The following is a 19,212-nucleotide window of genomic DNA, read 5'->3' on the forward strand; positions in this document are numbered from 1 at the left end:
TCTTTGTTGTTCTATTACATGTTTGTTTATTGGGTTTGGGGCTTCATCTGCCTGCCCCACTTCCTTTGTCTATGAGCCCATTAGCTCTGTCAGAGTGACCTTCCTCCACACTTACTCGTCTGCCTTCAGGACCCAGCTTCGTGGTGAGCCTTTCTCCACCACCTTCTCTGACCCTCTGGGCTGGACCCGGTGCCCTTTGGTGCTCCCATGGCCCCATGTTTACTTGGTTCACTTGTTGATTGCACTGTATTGAAACCGTCTGCTGTGCGTCTGCTGTGTACATCCCTATTTCAGTATACCTGTACCACTGTGCCTGGGACCTGTAAGATAGATAGAAAAGGTTTGTGAAATGCAAATAATCTGAACTACCTTCATGCCAGGACATAGAGATAGAGAGGTTAAACGGTTGGTTGGAAATCTTACAGCTAGAGATTAATATTTGGGAAGCATTCATGTGGTGTGGCTGTTAGAAGCTTTAGAAGTGGATGTGAGAAGGGGAGTTGAAAAAGAAGAGTAGTCAGTAACCCCCTGCCCTGCCCATCTCTGACATACCTGTCTGGGTGTGCAGATGGTGTAGCTCAGCCTCGGTCCTCCTGCTGGCCACAGCGAGGACAGAACTGGTTTTCAGGACAGTAAAAGCCACAGTGTGGCAGGTCTGGCAGATCCTTTCCCTTCCTGCTGTCAGTCCTTGCAGGGGCCCGGTTCCCACAGATTCCTGGAGCCCCGCGTGGGGAGGAGCTGGCAGTTGGGAGGGAATGCTTCCCCTCTGCTTGTTCTCAAAGCCGCAGAAGCAGACGGAAATGCCCCCCTGGCTGGGTGGGAGAGGTCTCACTGCGCCAGTACGTCCCCTGCTGGGTATCAGAATGAAAACTTCCATGCCATCCTCTGTGTGATGATCTGCCAGTGCCCAGAAGTGTTGATGTCTTTGGGTGCCATGGGCCAAACCCATATTTAGCAAAGAAAGAGTATGATCCACTTTAAGGGGGATTTCATAATTTGAGAGAGAGCGCTCAGACTGGGCATTCAGCACAAGCACGACCAAGTCAGAGAGACGGAAGAAAGCATTCGCCAGAAGAAATTGTCCTCACAGTTATTGTTCCTGATTTAAACTTTTCCTAGTTTAAACACAAAGGACAACAGCCCTATTGAGAACGGAATTAGTTTTCTGGAAAGAGTATTTTGTAAAACACAAAGACATCAAGATGGTGAGGTGGGACACTAGCATTCCTAGAAGGGGAAAAGGAACAGATGGAGAAGACATAATAAAAGGAGGAAACTCCTAAGCTGAGGAACGTTTTAGTCCAGACAAAGGACTCATGGAATTCTGGAAAAAGGCATAACTTAATTGCTAGACTGCAGCAATAAAGACAGAAATCTACCAACTTCTGGACAGGAAGATGGGTCAGTTTTGAGGAGCATTGGGATGGCATCGGAGTGCTCATGCATAAAAGCTAGTGGTGTCTGTAGGGACTACTGACTAAAGAGCTGTAAGTCTTCTGTACCAGCCACATCGGCCTGGCTTCTTACTTGCAGAACACAGGAACTGATTTTGGTTGAATTAGCAAGAAAAGTCCATTCTTAAAGGATATTGAGTTGCTGCAGAATTGTCATAGGGCTGGAGAGTGAGGCTTGGAGACTGTGCGGCCAGAAACAGTGCCTGGAGTCGCACACAGAATTGGCTCAGACTGGGCCTGCTGCTCTGCATGAGCATGGACATTGCACTGGACATGCTGGCACAAGCCTACAGTGGGCACCTGGGTCATTCATTGCCTGTCAGGATCTTGATCTTTCTACAACCACCATAGCTGCCAGTGAGTATTTGCCATCATAGTCCTTGCTTTGCAGCATTAGTTCCTGAGTCAGAGTTTGGGGCAGGTGTAAATAATGGCAGGTTCAAGGGGCTGAGGGTGGAGGTGAGGAAGCCAACATCTGACATTTTCAGCTTATTTAATGGGAAGCGGACGCCGCCTTCAACCCAGACTAATAGAGTGGTGATGCCCACAAGCATAGGAAAGAAAGGTTTAAAAGCTAGGTAGCCAGAAAGAATGCCAGGTACAAATTCTCCTGCCAAGATATTATTCAATGAGTCATGGCAAAAGAAAGATCTTTTTAGACATGAAGGATTTATATACCCTATGAGCAAATATTCAAATGTGCAATTAGATATATTATTTGAGTCAGTAGAAGGATCAAGATAGAAGAAGAGGAAGAACTTAAGAAAATGTTGAGAAGTGAATCTTGCAAATGAAACATTGTATTATCGTATCGTAAATCAGCGAGATAGATACGAGACGCCTTAATGAGTCAATTAATTAGAAGTCGTTTATTGCGCGGCCCAGAGGGAGGTGTTTCTTCCAAATCTCTGAGCGAAGACACAGAGGAAGTTTCCTGTATTTATACCTTTCGGGCTTTTTGTGTGCAGATTTTACAAAGAGCTCTGTGTGAGTTATTGTTACAGTTTGTAATCTTGGATACATAAAGAACAAACATTTGGCATAAGAATACGGGAATTATTATCAGTATTAGTCCATTACGTTAGATGGCTAGCTTGCAAGATCAGACAGTTAAGGTTTTATCTTTTTCTATTATTCAAACTAAAACAGTTATTCTACAGAATAAGAAACTGTCTAAAAATGACAGAGTTTACAGAATAAGGGACTATCTAACAATAGCAGAGAATTTCAAACAGCAGTTTTTATACAAGATGGAGGTTACTATGCTTCAATATACATAAATGGAGGAAACTAATGCAGCTGAAATTGATAATGTATTCTTTTTTTTTTTAATATATTTTATTGATTTTTTACAGAGAGGAAGGTAGAGGGATAGAGAGTTAGAAACATCGATCAGCTGCCTCCTGCACACCCCCTACTGGGGATGTGCCCACAACCAAGGTACATGCCTTTGACCAGAATCGAACCTGGGACCTTTCAGTCCGCAGGCCGACGCTCTATCCACTGAGCCAAACTGGTTAGGGCTGATAATGTATTCTTGAAAGAAAGATCTCACATTCAGGGAAAATCTAGGGAAAATCTAGGAAATAGTGCAGAATTCAGAATTCTAGACTATCACAGCAAAACCCAGGATTGTGGGTGCGGGTCCAGCACTGAGAGGTGAAAGTACTCTACATTAATCTTGCTGTTTAGTGATGGGGGATGGGGACATAGTTACTTGATTTTGATGAAGGTATAGTTAAGGCTGTTAGTAATGATTGGTAACCACAAACAGGAAAGAAAAGCATAGTATTCCCAAAATAACAGCTTGAGGATGATAATGAGGAGTAAGCAGGTAGAAAGGAATAAGGAGAAGCAATATCAAATCAGCAAAAGTGAGGAGGAAAAAAGTTAAACAAGAGTTAATAAATAGTAAACAAAATGAAGCACAAAAACAAAGCCAAATATCCCCACAATAAATATTCTTAAGCTAAACTCATATTAAAAAACAAAGATCGGCAATATTAGTATTAGACAAAGCAGAATGCAAGAACAAAAGCATTAGAGAGGACAGAGAAGGACATCATACACTGATATAAACTAAAAGTATGTAACTGTCCTTAAAGTTCAGCAAAAAATACATAGAACAAAAACTGAGAATAAAAGAAGAACTTGACTTTTTTAAAACCATACTATACTCAGAGATGTAAATTGACAGGTCAGGGAACTTGATCGCCAACTTGGATGCCCACAGGGACTAGTTGGGCAACATGAATATGTGTTATTAGGAGTATGGCAGCGGAGATGATGGGAATTGCGCAGTGAACTAGAGAACGTATACCTTGCCTAAAGGCATTAAGATTCATATGTTTTAAAGCATTTATAAAATCAATTTTTAAAGACTATTGAGTTGCTGCAGAATTACCAGCCAAACAAAACATATCTGTAACTTGCAGGCTGCCAGTTTTCAAACTCTGAAACAAATTAAAAAAGCCAAAATATAGAGGATTTTTTTTTTTATTGTTGTAAATCTTCACCTGAGGATACTTTTTCCATTGATTTTTAGAGAGAGTTGAAGGGCCGGAGGGAGGGGGGAGGGTGCGGGAGGGTAGAAGGGGAGGAAGAGAGAGAAAAACGAACAAACATCCCAGGATTGAACCTGCAACCCTTAAGTATGTGGACCAACACTAACCACTGGGCAATGCCGGCCAGGGCAAAAATATAGGGTTTTTAAATAACACATTCAACAAATTTATAGATGGGGGAATAGACAGTCTTCCTAGATCTATGAATTGTTCACAGAACTTGATCACGTAACTTTGTCACAGAAAACAAAAAGTAAAATACAGCCCTGGCCATGGTTAGAGCATCTGCTGCTCACTGAAGTGTGGCAGGTTCAATCCCCTGTTTGGGGAGGCAACCAATCATTGTTTCTCTCTCACATTGATGTTTGTGTCTGTGTCTCTCTCTCTCTCTCTCTCTCTCTCTCCCTCTCCTTCCTCCCTCCCTCTCCCCCTCTCACCCTCCCTTCCTCCCTCCCTCCCTCCCTCCCTCCCTCCCTCCCACTCTCTCTGAAAGTCAATGGAAAAAATATCCTCAGGTGAGGATTAACAACAACAAAAAAGTAAAAATATAAAAATTAAGATTTTATGTGCAATAATCTGTTATCTTAATCAATGAGTGTTTAAAAAAGATGATTATTTTTTTAAAATATATTTTATTGATTTTTTACAGAGAGGAATGGAGAAGGACAGAGAGTTAGAAACATCAGTGAGAAACATCGATCAGCTGCCTCCTGCACACTCCCTACTGGGTATGTGCCCGCAACCAAGGTACATGCCCTTGACTGGAATCGAACCTGGGACCCTTGAGTCTGCAGGCCGAAGCTCTGTCCACTGAGCCAAATCAGTCAGGGCAAGATGATTATTTTAAAAAACTACTTTGGAATTCAGAGACATGTTTTAAATAATTTCTGCACTAAAAGAAAGTTAAAACAACAGTTATAAATCAGAGATAAGTGGAGAAGGAGAGCTTTGTAGCAAAATGTGTGGAATAGAGTTAATGCTATAATCAGGAAAATGTATAATCATCAGTGCTTTTATTAATATAAGAAAGACTGAAAATAGATGAGCAAAATATTCACCATATGAAACTAAGAAAGGAAACAAAATAAAGAAATAAATTAAGCCCAGCCGGCATGGCTCAGTGGTTGAGCATCAACCTATGAGCCAGGAGGTCACAGTTCGATTCCCGTTCAGGGCACATGCCTGGGTTGTGGGCTTGATCCCTGTGGGGGGCATGCAGGAGGCAACCGATCAGTGATTCTCTCTCATCATTGATGTGTCTCTCTCTCTCTTCCTCTCTTTTCCTCTCTGAAATCAATTTTAAAAATTAAATAATTAAAAAAATAAAATAACTAAAAAATATTTTTAAAAATAAATAATGATAAAAACTGAAATAAAATATAAAATGATAAAGAAGATAAAAGATAAAGCACCACTTCTTTGAAAAGACTTTGGAAACTTTCTGATTGAAGAAAAAAAGGAAAAAATGTTAAAAATGAATAAGCATCTATTATCTCATGTACAAAAGAAATTAAAAATACAGTCTATAGTAATAATTGGAAAAACTGGAGGAAATGGAAGTATTATTACTGTTATTTAACATTGTTTTGGTGTTTATGCAATATGTCAAAAACATCTTTCGGTTTAAATATTGAAAAGAAAGAAAACCAAATTAATCCCAAGAATAAGGGCATTTGTAAGTGATTGTATATAAAAGAAATATAAAAAGAACAATGGCTTTTTTTCTATACTAGCAATAGCTGGTTAGCACTGGAAATTGAAAAAATAGCCAATTCACAGGTGTCATAAAATATCTAGGAATAATTTTAACAGTATTATAGTGCATAAGGTGAAAAGTATTAAATCTCATTGTGGTTCATAAAACAAGACTCAAAATAATGGAGACACTACACTGCATTCCAGGGTGGGCTGATTTAATATTGTACAATTATTAATCGTCAAATTAATATGCCTGGATATCACACAAATTTCCCCCCACATTATTTCTTAGGAAAAAGGAAGATCCTTACATTCAAGCCTTACAAAGTGACACTTTTACTGGGCATGTTCTTTTTTTTTATGTTTTATTGATTTCAGAGAGGAAGGGAGAGGGAAAGATAGAAACATCAATGCTGAGAATTATGAACCACCTGCCTCCTGCACGCCCCCTACTGGGGATCAGTCCCCCAACCTGAGCATGGTCCCTGACTGGGATTGGAACCATGACCTCTTGGAAGCAAAAATATAGAGGTTTTAAATAACACATTCACACAGAATTGGCTCAGGCTGGGCACTGCTGCCCAACCACTGAGCCGGTCATCACTCAGTCACTGAGCCACACTGGCGGGGCTAACTGGGCATGTTCTTAATTTATTCTGCATAACAAAATAATATTCGGGGAAGATTGACTAAAATAACCTCATTTTGTTTTAATTTTAGAGTTTTGTAGAGGCCAACTGAGAGAATTGGTTTAGAAAAAGTGAGACAAATTTAAAACAAATTTAATATTTATTATGTGGGGTGTTACATGTTGAATTGAGGCGTTGAAAGATTATAACAGTACAGTAAGTGGTTAGGTCGCAGAGATAACAAATACTGGTATATACCCACAGGAGGAATTTTTTTTTTTTTTTTTCGGTTGATCAGCATAGCCAGGTTCTCTATCCAGGTTCTCCAGCCAGGTTCTGTCTTTTTTTTTTTTTAAATTAAATCTTTATTGTTCAGATTATTACATTAGTTACTCTTTTTTCCCACCATAACTCCCCTCCACCCAGTTCCCACCCCACCCTCTGCCCTCACTCCCCACCCACTGTCCTCATCCATAGGTGCACGATTATTGTCCAATCTCTTCCCTCACCCCCACACCCCTTCTCCCCCCCCCCCCAAGAATAGTCAGTCCGTTCCCCTTCTATGTCCCTGATTCGATTACAATCACCAGTTCATACTGTTCATCAGATTATTTATTCACTTGATTTTTAGATTCACTTGTTGATAGATGTGTATTTGTTGTTCATAATTTGTATCTTTACCTTTTTCTTCTTCTTCCTCTTCTTAAAGGATACCTTTCAGCATTTCATATAATACTGGTTTGGTGGTGATGAACTCCTTTAGCTTTTTCTTATCTGTGAAGCTCTTTATCTGGCCTTCACTTTTGAATGATAGCTTTGCTGGATAAAGTAGTCTTGGTTGTAGGTTCTTGGTATTCATCCCTTTGAATATTTCTTGCCACTCCCTCCTGGCCTGCAAAGTTTCTGTTGAGAAATCAGCTGACAGTCGTATGGGTACTCCCTTGTAGGTAACTGATTTTCTTTCTCTTGCTGCTTTTAGGATTCTCTCTTTGTCTTTTGCTCTTGGCATTTTAATTATGATGTGTCTTGGTGTGGTCCTCTTTGGATTCCTTTTGTTTGGGGTTCTCTGCGCTTCCTGGACCTGTAAGTCAATTTCTTTCACCAGGTAGGGGAAGTTTTCTGTCATTATTTCTTCAAATAGGTTTTCAATATCTTGGTCTCTCTCTTCTTCTGGCACCCCCAATATTTGGATGTTGGTACGCTTGAAGCTGTCCCAGAGGCTCCTTACACTATCTTCGTATTTTTGGATTCTTTTTTCATTTTGCTTTTCCGGTTGGGTATTTTTTGCTTCTTCGTATTTCAAATCTTTGACTTGATTCTTGCGACCCTCTGGTCTGCTATTGGGAGTCTGTATAATATTCTTTATTTCAGTCAGTGTATGCTTAATTTCTAGTTGGTTCTTTATCACAACATCGAGGGTCTCATTAGATTTCTTGAGGATCTCACTACATTTATCAGCAGTCTCACCAGTCTTCTTGAAGATCTCACTACATTTATCGGCGGTCTCACCAGTCTTTTTGAGGGCCTTATTAAATTTATCGGCGGCTTCTAGACAGTTCTTTAAAGACCTTAAAAGTGTGGTTTTGAACTCTATATCCAACAGTTTGCTTCCCTCCAATTCTGTCGTTTGTGTCCTGTTTCTTTGTCTCGGCATTTTTTATGCTTCGCTGTGTCGATAGAGTAACTTTCTGTGCTAAGTGTCCCAATTACCTGAGGTAGGCACTCTTGGTGCACCCCCTTGTGGGCTTTGTGTACAGTCTTGTTGTAGTTAAGCCTTGATTGTTGTAGTTATCACTGTGAGGAATTGACCTCCAGGCCAATTAGCTGTGAGAATCAGCTGTGTCTGCAGTGGGAGAATTTCTGTGCTGGAGACACCCCTCTGGGGCTAGACTTGCTTCGATGGGGCTTCGGTGCTCACTGAGTCTGCCCCCTGAGTGTGTCTTTTATGGTTCCACAGAGCTGCAAACTGGATGGTCCCACTCTGACCTCTGGGCTTCCTGGTTCCTGGATCTCTAGGGAGATGCTAATCTAGCCTTTGCCTGAGGCTATCCAGCAAAAGCCTCCCTGCAGGGCTTGGGCGGGGCGGGTCCCACAGGATCAACAGGGTGGGGTTAGCAATTATGGCTGCTCTCAGTCTTGCCCTCAGAGGCTCTGCTTCTCAGTGTCCCAGTAATCGCTGCAAGCCCCACAAAGAGAAAGCTGCCCTAGGGTTCTGAGTGATGCCAGACTGTCCCGCTTCTCCCGTATGAATCTGGGTCCCTAGAGACTCACCCGGAACTGGAGCTCACAGCCTGAGACTCCCTCCCGATTGAAAACGACAACCGCACCATCAGCCGCCAGCCCGCTCCACATGCACTTCGCACCTTAGTATTTCACTTCAGCACTGCGCCTCCTCTGAGTCTCGGTATGTTTTTCTCTTTCCTCCTAGTTGTAGAGCTTCCACTCAGCCAGCCTTCCTGTGGTTCTGGATGATGTCCGTTCCGTCTTTTAGTTGTATTTTTGAAGTGGTTGTTCGAGGCAGCAAACTCTAGTGTTTACCTATGCCGCCATCTTGTTTTCTCCCAGGTTCTCAGGAGGAATTTTTTTAAGTTGACTCAATATCATGTGAATATGTATTTATGACTTGGTAAATTTTCAGTGACAGCGAGATATTGTCACTGGATTCAAAAACGCCAAATCTCAAAACAGCTTAGGTGGGTTTTGCAAATTCGAATAGACGGCTTAAAAGTAGCTCTAGTAATAATGAAGACAGTGATGTAGAACATGCAGGTGATGAATTTGGATAAAAATTTTCTTGAAAAATGAGTATGGGATGAATATTTCTAAATGAATATATATATATATATATATATATATATATATATATATATATATTTTAATATATTTTATTGATTTTTTACAGAGAGGAAGAGAGAGAGATAGAGAGTCAGAAACATTGATGAGAGAGAAACATCGATCAGCTGCCTCCTGCACATCCCCCGCTGGGGAAGCGCCCACAGCCCAGGTACATGCCCTTGACCGGAATCGAACCCAGGACCTTTCAGTCCGCAAGTCGATGCTCTATCCACTGAGCCAAACCGGTTTTGGCTAAATGAATATATTTTATATGTGATTTAAAATATGTACATCTAAATATAAATTTATTGTATTATCCTATCTAATAAAAGAGAAACATGGTAATTAGCGTACGACCGCTACCCTTCCCATTGGCTAATCAGGGCGATATGCAAATTTACTGCCAGCCAAGATGGCGACCAGCAGCCAGGCAGCTGGAAGCGAACATGAGGCTTGCTTGCTTCAGTGATGGAGGACTCCAACATTCCCCGCCTGCCGCTGCCAGCCTCTGAGCTGCAACTCTAAGCAACTATGTTACAAATATAGAAGCTAAACAAAACCCCAGAAACCTGCTTTAGTCACTGGGCTTCAGCCAGCAGGATCGCAACATTGTTTCAAATACAGAAGGTAAACAAAGGCCAGAAACCTGCTTTCAGCAGAGGAGGCCTAAGAGCTGGAGCCTCAGAGCTAAAGCTGGCCCAGAATAAAAAAAGAAAAAGAAAAAAAGGAGCAGTTGGGAGCTTCAGTCACCTGCCAGCCTGAAAACAGCCCTCAGTCCCTCACCCAGACTGGCCAGGCACCCCAGTGGGGACCGCCACCCTGAAGGGTATGTGACCAGCTGCAAACAGCCATCATCCCCTCACCCAGGCTGGCCAGGCACCCCAGTGGGGACCCCCACCCTGATCCAGGACACCCTTCAGGGCAAACCAGCCGGCCCCCACCCGTGCACCAGGCCTCTATCCTATATAGTAAAAGGGTAATATGCCTCCCAGCACCGGGATCAGCGGAGCTGAGAGGCCTCCTGGCACCGGGATCAGTGTGACAGGGGACCGTGCCCAAACCACTGATCGCCCTGCGGCTCTGTGTGTGACGGGGCGGGGCCACAACCTCCCTATCCGCCCTGCTCTGTTCGTGACAGGGGAAGGAGCCCCAACCCCCTGATCAGCCCTGCTCTGTGCCTGATAGGGGGGAGCTCCCCAATCCCCTGATCGCCTTGCGGCTCTGTGTGTGACGGGGTAGAGCCATAACCTCCCCATCGGCCCTGCCCTGAGTGTGAGAGTGGCGGCGCCCCAACCCCCTGATCCGCCCTGCTCTGTGGGTGATAGAGGGCGGCGCCCCAACCCCCTGATGGGCCCTGCTCTGTGGGTGACGGGTACGGAGCCCCAACCCCCCTGATGGGCCCTGCTCTGTGCATAACAGGGGGCAGCGCCCCAACCTCCTGATCGGCCCTGCTCTGTGCGTGACAGGGTACGGAGCCCCAACCCCCCTGATGGGCCCTGCTCTGTGCGTGACGGGGTGGCGCCACAACCTCCCCATCGACCTTTCCTTGAATGTGACCCATTCCTTGAATGTGCCCCAACCCCCCAATCGGCCCTACCCTGAGCGTGACTGAGGGTGGCATCGCAACGTCCTGATCGCCCTGCTTTGTGCATGACAGGGGGCGGCGCCCCAACTCCCCAATCAGCCCTGCTCTGAGCCCGACCAGGGGCTGCACCTAGGGATTGGGCCTGCCCTCTGCCACCCGGGAGCAGGCCTAAGCCAGCAGGTCGTTATCTCCCGAGGGGTCCCAGACTGCGAGAGGGCACAGGCTGGGCTGAGGGTCCCCCCCTCCCCCCCGAGTGCACAAATTTTTGTGCAACGGGCCTCTAGTATATTATATAATGTAATAAGGCATTATATATTATTATATATTAATATATAATATAATAAATATTTAAGAGCACATTTTCTGTGTAAATAGGTAATACATATTAAATATTATATATATATATATATATATATAGTTGATCCTTGAACAACAAGGATTTGAACTGTGCATGTCCACTTATACATCAGTTTTTTTCAATAAATATAGAGTTGGCTTTCTGTATTGGTGGATTTCGTATTTGCACATTCAACCACCCATAGATACAAAAAAGTATTTTCAATCCACTAGTGGGAGTCCGCAGATGCAGAGGGCTGACTGTGCATTATTCTATACCATCTATATATATTAAAGGCTAATACGCAAAGTGTCCCCTCGGGAGTTTGACTGGGAGACCGGGAGTTTGATCGCTTGCTATGATGTGTGCTGACCAATAGGGGGCGGCACGGAACAAAGGAAGGCCCCAGCCGGCAGCCAGCAGCCTGGGAAGGAAGGCCCGGCCGGCAGCTGGAAGGCCCCGATCAGCCCTGATCGCTGGCTAGGCCTAGGGAGCCTATCTGTGCATGAATTTCATGCACTGGGTCTCTAGTTTTATATAAAGGACTTGGACATCCTCGGATTTTGGTATCCATTTATGGTGGGGGCCAGAGGGGAATCAGTCCCTCATAGGTACCGAGGGTGACTCAGAACTTATTTGTGGATTTTTGACTGTATGGGTGTTGGCACCCCAACCCCTATGTTGTTCAAGGGTCAACTATATATACTAGAGGCCTGGTGCATGAATTCGTGCACCAGTGGGGTCCCTTGGCCTGGCCTGTGGGATTGGGCTGAAACCTGCTCTCCGACATCCCCCGAGGGGTCCTGGATTGCAGGAGGGCACAGGCCAGGCCAAGGGGCCCCACTGGTGCACAATCAAGGCCAGGGAGGGATGCGGGAGGTTGGCAGCTGGGGAGGGACTGCAGGAGGACTCCAGGGCATGTCCGGCCTGTCTCGCTCAGTCCCGATCGACTGGACCGCAGCAGCAAGCTAACCTACTGGTTGGAGCATCCGCCCCCTCGTGGTCAGTGCACATCTTAGCGACTGGTCAACTGTCTGCCCCCTGCTGGTCAGTGCACACCATAACGAGTGGTTGAGTGTCCTTAGCATATCATTAGCATATTACGCTTTGATTGGTTGAACGGCTGACCGGTCAACCAGACACTTAGCATATTAAGCTTTTATTATATAGGATAAGTATTATATAAATTAAGATAAGGATTTGACTATATCCAGAATAAAAGCTTACTTAAGTTGATCAAGAAGCTTGTATTTTGTTTTATTTTTTATTTTTGCTTTTTGAGGAAATGGTTATTTTATATTCAGGGTCATTGTCTGTATTAGAATTAAATTTAATTGCAAGCGAAAAAAACCCCCAAATAATAATGGCTTAAACAAGACCCAAGTTTATTTCTCATATAAGGGTGTTGGTGGATGGTCCAGGCTCGGTGGTGTGTGGGCTCAGGCTCCTGGTGATTTCTGAGTCCGCTGTGTGAGACCCTGACCTCATGGTCCCAAACCTGGCATTTGCATTTCAGGCAGCAGGATGATGGAAAGGGTGAGCACTGCCCAAAACTGCTTTATCCAGGTGGCCAGAACCTGGTCACCCAGACACATGCAGCTGCAAAAGAGGCTGGAGAATGTCCAACAAAAAGGCACGGTGCTGAGGAAGAAAAAGAAAAGAAATACTGGGGTAGAACCAATCTCTTATTAGGCATATGTAATAATTTGGGGGAAGTACTGCAAAATATCCTGAATATATGAGGCACACAAATAGGGAAAAACTAAAACAAATAAAACAAGAAAAAACGAAATGCCAAAAGAGGTGGTGAGACAAAAAGAAAAAAAGAAAAAAACAAAACAAAGATATTGAACATCACTGTAGTCAGAGAAATGGAAATCAAAAAAAACCATTTTTCACCCATTCAAAGGAATGAGAACTTGCCCTGCTGGTCAGGGTGTAGAGAAACCCATGCATTGCTGGTGCTGTGAATGATCACAATCTTTTTGGAACGCAATTCAGAGTAGCTATTGAGATTGAAACTGTTCTTTTTATTTTTTTTATTGTTGCCAGTACTACAGATGTCCCCCCTTCGCCCACCTCCAACCAGCCCCCTCTCCCCCCCCACGCCTTTACCACATTATCTGTGTCCGTGCATTATGCATATATGCATACAGTATGTGTGTGTGTGTGTGTGTGTGTGTGTGTGTGTGTGTTTTGTTTTTAGCATTTCAAGTGGAAGTACTTCTATTTCAAGGCACCATAATATGATGGTCTCTCTAAGAACACTTCTGCCTCCTTGTGTGAAAATCCAAAAAAAAAAACACCCCAAAAAGTCCTGCCTGGTGATCACAGCCACCCATCAACTTGGTTAACATGATTGTGTTCAACAGGGCATGGGTGGCAGGGGACCTGACACCACCATTAAAATCGGCAGCCTTGGAGCGGTCTAGACCCCTGCCGAGGCCCCGAAAGGAAAGAGCCAGTGGGACCCTCAAAACCAAACATCCGTGTAAACGTGTCAGCATGGCGTCTCCCCCTCCCCCTCCCCCTCCTCCCCCTCCTCCTTCCCTTCCTCCTCCTCCCCCTCCTCCTCCTCACTTCTCCCCCTCCTCCTTCGCCTCCTCCTCCTCATTTCTCCCCCTCCTCGCTCGTTCCCCTGGAGTGTGGATGTCAGCTTGTGTTGCAAAGGGGCTGCCAGTTTGTTGGATGTCTTTTTGAGACCCGCTGCCGGGGTGGGCACTGTTCACGTGCAGGGACAGGTCCTCCGGGGTGTGTGTGTGTGTGTGTGTGTGTGTGTGTGTGTGTGTGTCGGCGCAGCTTGTGGGCACACTGCTCTGCACCCCTGGACTCTCTCCAGGTGGGACTCCGAGCAGCCTCGCCGAGGAGGGCTTGGTTGCAGAAGTCACACTTGCAGGGGCGAATGCCTGTGCGCTGCGGGCGTCCCTCTGCAGGTCACAGGTGTCCTTGCAGCCCTTCCGCAGGAGGTGCACCGGTGCCCCTTCACCTGGTCGTGGCACTTGCGGTGCCGGTTGAGCATACGCTGGAGGCGGAAGCCCGTGCCACACAGGTCACAGCTGTGACCTGCCCCGTCGCTGCCTGTGCCTGGCGACCGAGCGCTGTTCGCCACCAGGTGTCCACCGGGGTCCTCGGCGTCTCCAGGGTTTCACGCTCAGGGTGCGCAGGGACTAGGTGCTCTGGTGCCTCCAGGCTGCCCCGCACCGCTGCTGCTGCCACCACTGCGGCAGTCCTGCGGCAGGTGGGGGTCGCAGAGCAGACAGCCCAGGCCCACTGGGATGTGGGTATCTGCCCTTTCCTCGTCCGTCCAGGAGCTCACCCCAGCTGCGGACCGAGACTCCTGGGCTCCTCCGCTTTGCCAGGAAGACTTTGGGCATGGTGGGGCCCCCTCCGGCCCCCCTCCTCCCGGCTGCTCCCTGCTAGGGACGGCAGCGATGGCTGGGTCCCCGTTCTGGCTGCCAGAGCCCACCTTCCCGCCTAGCCGGCCCTCTCCTTCTGCTCCCTGCACCTCTGCTGCAGCGCACCCCGGCCTGTCCAGTGTGTGTTCTTTGGTTAGTTTCTTCCTGCTCCCCCAATGACTCTCCCTCTGCCATCTGTCAGTCTGTTCCATGTATCCATGCCTCTGGACCTTTTTTGTTCATCAGTTTATTTTGTTCATCAGTTTCCACATATAAGTAAGATCATGTGATATTTGTCTTTCTCTGATTTATTTCCCTTTGCATAATGCTCTCCAGGTCTCTCCATGCTGTCTCAAAGGGTAAGAGATCCTTTTTTACTGCTGTATAGTATTCCATGGTGTAAATGTACCACAGCTTTTTTATCCACTTCTCTACTGATGGGTACTAGGCTATTTCCAGATCTTAGCCATTGTAAATACGAACATGGGGGAATATGGGGGTGCATATATTCGTTCTGAATGGTGTTTCGGGTTTCTTAGGATATATTCATAGAAGTGGAATCTCTGGGTCAAATGGCAGATCCATTTTTAATTTTATGAGGAAACTCTATACTATTTTCCACAGTGGCTGCCCCAGCCTGCCTTCCCACCAGCAGCATATTAGGGTTCCCTTTTCTCCACATCCTCGCCAGCACTTGTTTGTTGACTTATTGATAGTAGCCATTCTGGCTGCGAAGTGTGAAGTGATGCCTCATTATAGTTTTAATTTGCATCTCTAATGATTAGTGATGTTGAGCATTTTTTCATATGTCTCTTGGCCTTCTGTATGTCTTCTTTGGAGAAGTGTCTATTTAGGTTCATTGTCCATTTTTTAATTGTATTGTCTTCCTGCTGTTGAGTTATATAAGTTCTTTATAAATTTTGGAGATTAACCCCTTATCAGATGTATTGATGGTGAATATGTTCTCTCATATAGTGGGTTTCCTTTTCATTTTGTTGATGGTTTCTTTTGCTGTACAGAAGCTTTTTAGTTTGATGTAGTCCCATTTGTTTATTTTTTCCTTTGTTGGCCTTGCCTCAGGACAGTGGTCGGCAAACTGTGGCTCGCGAGCCACATGCGGCTCTTTGGCCCCTTGAGTGTGGCTCTTCCATAAAATACCACGTGTGGGCGCGCACGTATAGCGCGATTGAAACTTCATGGTCCATGAGCAGAAGTCGGTTTTCAGCCTGGGCGAGTCTATTTTGAAGAAGTGATGTTAGAAGAAGTGGGGGGTGTCAGTCGGTCGGGGGACGGGAGATGCAGCGCCGGGGAGGCGCGCAGTTCATGCATGAGTTGAGTGAGCCAGTCAGTCAGCAGTCTGATTGTGCAGTGGTTAGTGCTAGTCGCATCCGCAAATCACGCTCGGGTGACAGAAGTACCTACTCGAAGCATAAAATTACCTGTATTTTTTCCAACCAGCTGCAAATCCTACAGGTATTTTTGTCATCAATTTAAGAATTGTAATTCTTTTGTGTTGGTGGCTTTATTATTATAAAATGAAACTTATCTGCTTAGAGGGGTTTAAATGCCTAACCTTGCTAAATAACTTCTCTTGCTTACTGTTTATTTCCTTCCTTAGCACTCATGACAACTGCAATTATTTGATGTGACTATTTATTTATTTGAGGTTGATCTTCCTCACTAGAATGTAAGTTCCAGAAGGATGTCATGTTATCTCCAGCCTTAGACACATAATAGGCATTCCATAAATACATTAGTGTATTGAACTCATGTTGTTAATACTAAGTATTCAATCCAAAATTATTAATTAAGTTAATAACAATGTGTACCTACCTATATAGTTTAAGTTTAAAAAATTTGGCTCTCAAAAGAAATTTCAATCGTTGTACTGTTGATATTTGGCTCTGTTGACTAATGAGTTTGCCGACCACTGCCCTAGGAGATGTGGCGGCAAAAATACTGCTATGTGAGATGTCTGGGATTTTACTGCCTGCTTTCTTCTAGAATTCTTATGGTTTCACGACTTACATTTAAATCTTTTATCCATTTTTAGCTTATTGTGGTGCACGGTATAAGTTGGTGGTCTAGTTTCACTTCTTTGCAAATAACCTATCCAATTTTTCCAACACCATTTATTGAAGAGACTGTCTTTACTGCATTGTCCGCTCTTGCCTCCTTTGTCAACTGTTAATGGTGTGGGTTGATTTTGGAGGTCTCTGCTCTGAGACCATGTTGGAGACGCCACACCACAGTGTCCAACCAGCAGCCCAGCTGAGCTCCTATCTGACAGTGTCGCCTATCAGACATGTGAGTGAGCCAGGTGGGCTGTCTGGCCCAGTCACGTCCTCAAGTGACTGCAGCGCCAGCCATTCTTTGACTGTAACCACCTGAGAGCATCTGAGTGAGAACTGCCTGGCCAAGCCCTCCCCAAATTTATGATCTGCTAAGTAATAGGCAAAGTAAAATGGTTGTTTTAACCAGTGAAGTTATGGGGAAGCTTGTCCTGAAATAATGGCAACTGGAATGTGAGGATTTAGTAAGTAGCATCTTGACTGTGATGATTTTCATTCTCATGTTAGAAGAGCCTTTATAGAGCCGATCCCAACTGCTTATTGCACACAGACAAATGGCCTCATAAACAGCTGTTTGCCTCTTTACAATCACAGTAGTCTTAAAGTTCAGTTCCCATTTTTCAATCAAAATTATAATTTAGGTATATATTATGCATAAGTATAATGCATGCTAAGCAGTATATATAATTTTAATTTTTGATTGTTGGCTAATATCCTCTGCTGGGTCTGAAGCCCTTTTTGCTTGTTTTAAACTGGTGTATGAGACACATGTTGTCGTATTACTACTACACAATGCACTACTATATCGGGGAGCTCACTTCATCTTTGCTCAGATCACATTATGAACGCTTTGTGTTTGATGTTTGTGTCCAGCACCTACTTTCCTCTTCTTTCAGACATTCTCCTTGGATAATTCACTCTTTTCCTCTTCTCAGTGGATCAGCATATCCCCTTGACCTCAATAAGTCAGGGATGGTACAGATGCAGTCAGAATGAAATGCAAGGAGACATTTGTTGGGGCTTCTGGGGGAGACTTCGTTCTCTCATTGGACTTGATGGTGAGGCCTAGAGCTGCCAGAGGCATCGTGCAGCCGTGAGGGCAGTTTACTGATGAAGGTGGCCTCTTGAGGAGGCTGAGCAAGAGACGGAGAGAAACCACCCTACACACACATTGCTAGTGAGCTGGACCTGAAGTTGGACACGCTCCTAGACTTGCAGTTAGGCAAGCCAAAAACTTCTTTTTATCGTTGCAAGCTTGAGTTGGGCTTTCTGTTGCAATGAAAGATTCCTGATTCATAGTGACCACTTCTGCAGCATTTTTGAGATTCTGGGTAAATTTCAGAGGGACCTTGCTAAATCAAAGGATCTCCAGGCAATGCATCTGATGAATGACCCTGGGTCCTTTGAGGCCTAGTGGGAAGGATTAGGAATGTTTTGCTTAAAGAATAGAAAACCAAGGGAAACAAAGCTGCCTTCAGTTACTCAGATGTCGTGTGGAAGAAGCAATGAACTTGTTCTTTGTGGTTCCAGATTGTTTCAGAACTGGAACCACCTCGTACCATGTTAACTAAGGAAGATCAGCCAGATATAAAGAAGGACTGTCCAGCTCTGAGAGCTGCTCAGCAGCGGAAGGGGCTGTCTGATGTGGGACCTTCCACTGACACTACTCAGTGGCAGCTGGAAGAGGAGAGTTTAGTAAATAGCAACAGAAGCTGGATGCTATTGATACTACTGTGTGCAAGATTAGGCTACATGATTTCTCTGTTTCTTACAGTTTTGAAATAATAGAATTTTATGCTTCCTTAGGTATCAGAAGGCATATTTATTATGTGACCCTTGGAAAAATTGTGAAGTCTCAGACTCTTAGTTTCCTTATCTGTAAAATGAAGATAGCACTTTTCAAACTGATTTTTGTTAGCTTAGAATTAATGTGTATGAAAATGCTTTGAAAACCAAAGCACTACACAAATGTAAGCTTCTATTATCATTTCCTACTTGTGAACTCTAGTTTAAAGAACGTGGACAGCTCCTTAAAGTTCTTTCATGGGTGGTTTAAAAGAAAAAGTGATGTTAATCCAAATAGGATTTAGCATGCCCAGTCCACCTAATTTTCCAATCTCTTCCATTGTAAGTGCAGAGGAATTTAGTACCTTTTAATGGTAGAACTTGGAAGTTTCTTAGTGATCACTGTGAGACAGATCTATAACCGAGCCAAGCGTGTAATTTTAGGGAGTCAGAGCTAAATTGTGATCAATAGGTCATTCTAAGTTGCATCAAGCCTCACAAATCAGAAAGTCAGTCTTCTCCCATCTCTACTGAAAGGAAGGCTGCACATAGAAAGGCAAGTTTTTTAATTCACTAAAGCTCCACCACCCTCAGCTCCTCCTCCTCCTTTATTTATTTATTTTTTAAATAGTCACCCGAGGACATGTTTTTTTATTGATTTGAGGGAGAGGGAGAGAGAGAAAGAAGCATTGATATGAGATGTGAGAGTGAAACATTGATCGTTGCCTTCTGTACCCACCCCAACTGGAAGGGGGGCGGTTAACCCACAACCTGGGGATGTGCCCTGACCAGGAATCAAACCAGTGACTTTTTGCTACACAGGGCGACACTTCAACCAACTGAGCCAAGCTGGCCAGG

The 19,212-nt window shown here is 44.5% G+C and overlaps 1 protein-coding gene and 1 pseudogene across 3 annotated transcripts in view; one reads left to right on the top strand and one right to left on the bottom strand.

The window, feature by feature from the left end:
- SPECC1 (sperm antigen with calponin homology and coiled-coil domains 1) overlaps nt 1-19,212 on the top strand; it is a 247,101-nt gene that overhangs the window by 107,834 nt on the left and 120,055 nt on the right. The window lies entirely within an intron of this gene.
- On the bottom strand, nt 13,531-14,476 carry LOC308532554 (transcription factor Ovo-like 2; annotated as a pseudogene). Its single transcript has 2 exons — nt 13,683-14,476; nt 13,531-13,538 (listed from the first exon to the last, which is right to left on the bottom strand). The product of its transcript is annotated as a transcription factor Ovo-like 2 (transcript).

Source organism: Myotis nattereri (assembly GCF_964212035.1).
Source record: "Myotis nattereri genome assembly, chromosome: 16".
Lineage (NCBI taxonomy): Eukaryota > Metazoa > Chordata > Mammalia > Chiroptera > Vespertilionidae > Myotis > Myotis nattereri.